General features: G+C 40.1%; 1 pseudogene; it reads left to right on the top strand.

The window, feature by feature from the left end:
* Window positions 1–427: 427 nt before the first annotated feature.
* LOC126063653 (olfactory receptor 9K2-like) lies at window positions 428–1,661 on the top strand (annotated as a pseudogene).
* The last annotated feature ends 2,062 nt before the right edge of the window (window positions 1,662–3,723 follow it).

Genomic DNA, 3,723 nt, shown 5'->3' with positions numbered 1-3,723 from the left:
TTTTTGTTCTGTGTCCATTTCTAAAGTATGTCCTCTAGCTAGACTGTGTATAGTCTTCTTCTCCAAGAACTATGAGCTTTGGGCTCAAGAAATGCAGAAAATTTTTGTTTATGCTAGGGCTTTTTGAGTCCATCTAGAAGAGAGGTCCTGGTAAGGGCAGGAAAATTATTTTTGTGTTTTGATGTGCACAGCTTTTCTCCTAGAGGGTATATACTACCTGTGACCCACAAAAGGTAATTGCATCTCCTAGGTGATTTTTCAATTTGTTCACATTCTTTATATTCATTGGTACTGAATTATTCCTCACTTTGGCCAATGAAGCCCCCTCTATCTCCAAACTGAGACTATATAAATTGTTTAGAAAATGTCAGTTATTTTTGCTCACTTTCAACAACTGTTTCATGATATTGAAGTTATTGTGTAAATCATGGGTGTAAAATACATTGAGAAGTGGTACTTGTAAATGTGAAATGCATTGCGGTGGAAAGACTGCACTCGAACAGAGACAAAAGAGTTAATTCCACCAATTGCTGGAATCAGGAAATGAAACTAACCTTTGAATTCATTATCAGTTGTAACTGGCTTCCATTTATGTCACAGTATCTCTGTTTTAAGGCTAAAATTAAGAATTATTACAAAGTAGCTTTAAATTCTAACACTAAAGAATTAAATGTAACACTAGGGTCAAATCAAAGCATTCCTTCCTTTATTTTGCCTGGTGCCTCTCACCACCAGGGAAAGGAGGAATCATTCGGAAGTGACTGACTTCATTCTTGTTGGCTTCAGACTCAGCCCAGACCTGCGTATTCTCCTTTGCCTGCTATTTCTGCTCGTATATGCTGTAATTCTTCTAGGGAATGTTGGGATGATGGCCATTATCATGACTGATCCCGGGCTGAACACACCAATGTATTTCTTCCTAGGCAACCTCTCCTTCATTGATCTCTTCTACTCATCTGTGATTGCACCCAAGGCTCTGATCAACTTCTGGTCTGAGAGAAAGTCCATCTCCTTTGCAGGCTGTGTGACTCAGTTCTTTCTCTTTGCCCTCTTTATTGTGACTGAGGGATTTCTCCTGGCAGCCATCGCTTATGACCACTTCATTACCATCTGCAATCCACTCCTCTGCTCTATTCCGATGTCAACGGGTCTCTGCACTCAGTTGGTGGCTGGTTCCTATTTCTGTGGCTGCATCAGTTCAGTTCTTCAGACCAGCATGACATTCACCTTATCCTTTTGTGCTTCTCTGGCCATTGACCATTTCTACTGTGATATTCGCCTACTTCAGAGGATTTCATGTTCTGATCTCTTTATCTATAAAGTTGTGTCTTTTTCTGTTTGTACCATCATCATCTTGCCTACCATCATAGTCATTATTGTTTCTTACATGTTTATTGTGGCTACAGTTCTCAAGATACGCTCCACCGAGGGACATAAGAAAGCCTTCTCCACTTGTAGCTCCCACCTGGGAGTCGTGAGTGTGCTGTATGGTTCTGTCTTTTTTATGTATCTCACTCCTGACGGATCTCCTGAAATGAGTAGTCTCCTTATGTTACACCCTAATCACCCCCATGTTGAATCCTTTGATTTACTCTCTGAGAAGCAAAGATGTCAAAGAGGCTGTAAAAAATTTTCTAGAGAAGAAAAATACCATGCTTTGATTATAGTTTATCTTCTACCAATTGCATTGTTGATTTTATTTTATCTATTTTTTTAACTTTTTATCTTTTTTAAAATTGAAATTTAGATGATGGTTTACAGAGCAAACTAGTTTCTTATGAAACAGCTTGTACACAAATTGTTGTATGACATTGGTTAACAATCCCAAGACATGACAGCTCTCTCCCTTCTCAACCCTGGGTTCCCTATTACCAGCTTTCCTGATCCCTCCTGGGTTCCAGTCCCTGCCTCAGGGCTTGTGTGCCCCTTTAGTCTTGTTTTATTCCATGGGTCTGTTCAATCTTTGGCTGAAGGGTGAACCTCAGGAGTGACCTCATTACTGAGTTGAAAGTGTATCAGGGTCCATACTCTCAGGGTTTCTCCAGGCTCTTTCAGGCCAGCAAGTCTGGTCTTTCTTTATGAGTTAGAATTTTGTTCTACATTTTTCTCCAGCTCTGTCCAGGACACTGTTGTGATCCCTGTCAGAGCAGTTGGTGGTGGTAGCCAGGCACTATCTAGTTGTACTGGACTCAGTCTGGTGGAAGCCGTGGTAAATGTGGTCCATTAGTCCTTTGGACTAATCTTTCTCTTGTGTCTTTAGTTTTCTTCATTCTTCCTTGCTCCCAAAGGGATGAGACCAATGGAGTATCCTAGATGGCCATTGACAGGCTTTTAAGACCCCAGACGCTACTCACCAAAGTAGAACGTAAAACATATTCTTTATAAACTATGTTATGCCAATTGAGCTAGATATTCCTGGAGTCCATCATCCCCACAGCCCTCAACCCAGCAATTCAGTCCCACAGGGCATTTGGATGTGCCTATGGAGCTACCATGGCCGTGCTTGTACAGGTTGTGGTTGCTTCCTAGTATTGTGTGCTGTCTTAACCTTTGCCAAAGTTACCACTTATCTATTGCCTATTAAGTGTTTTCCCAACTCTACCCCTCCCATCCCTCATAATCATCAAAGATTGTTTCTTTTTGTAAGTAAACCTTTTCGTGAGTTTTTACAGTTGTGGTCTGATACAATGTTTGTTCTTTTGTAATTGACTTACTTCACTCAGCATAATGGCCTCTAGTTTCATCTATGTTATGAAATGCTTCACAGATTCATCGTTGTTCTTTATCATTGCGTAATACTCCATTGTGTGTGTGTACCACAGTTGTTTATCCATTCATCTGTTGGTGGGCATCTAGGTTGTTTCCATCTTTTTGCTGTTGGGAACAATGCTGCAATGAACATGGGCGTGCATACGTCTATTCGTGTGATGACTCTTGTTTCTAAAGGTTATATTCCTAGGAGTGGAATTGCTGGATCATATGGTATTTCTACTCTGTCCTATAGGGTCGCTATGAGTCAGAATGGACTCGACGGCACTGGGTTTGGGTTACGGTATTTCTATTTCTAGCTTTCTAAGGAAGCACCATATCGTTTTCCAAAATGGTTGCATCATTTTGCATTCCCACCGGCAGTGCATAAGAGTCTCTGCTGCCTCTCCAACATTTGTTATTTTCTGTTTTATTGGTTCATGCCAGTAATGCCAGGGTGAGATGGTATCTCATTGTGGTTTTGATTTGCATTCCTCTGATGGCTAGAGATAGTGAGCATTTCCTCACGTGTCTGTTGGCCACTCAAATGTCTTCTTTGGTGAAGTGTCTGTTCATTTCTTTGCCCATTTTTTAGTTGGATTATTTTTTTGCTGTAGAGGTGTTGGATTTTCCCATAGATTTTAGCGATTAGACTTTTGTCTGATTAATATTAAGCAAAAATTTTTTCCCAGTCTGTAGGTTCTCTCTTTACTCTTTTGGCGAATTCTTTTCATGAGCGTATATTTAGTTTTTAGAAGATCCAGTTATCTAGCTTATTCTGTGGCACTTGTGTGTTGTTGGTTGTGGTTTATATCCTGTTAATGCCATGTATTAGGGCCTCTAACATTGATCCTATTTTTTCTTCTATGAACGTCATAGTTTTTGGTTTTATATTTGATCCACTTTGAATTCGTTTTTGTATATGGTATGAGGTATGGGTCCTGTTTTATTTTTTTGCTGGTGGACACCCAGTTT

Source organism: Elephas maximus, chromosome 20 (assembly GCF_024166365.1).
Source record: "Elephas maximus indicus isolate mEleMax1 chromosome 20, mEleMax1 primary haplotype, whole genome shotgun sequence".
NCBI classification, from domain to species: Eukaryota; Metazoa; Chordata; class Mammalia; order Proboscidea; family Elephantidae; genus Elephas; species Elephas maximus.
The sequence above is the reverse complement of the archived record's forward strand: the minus strand, read 5'-3'. Positions and strand labels throughout refer to the sequence as shown.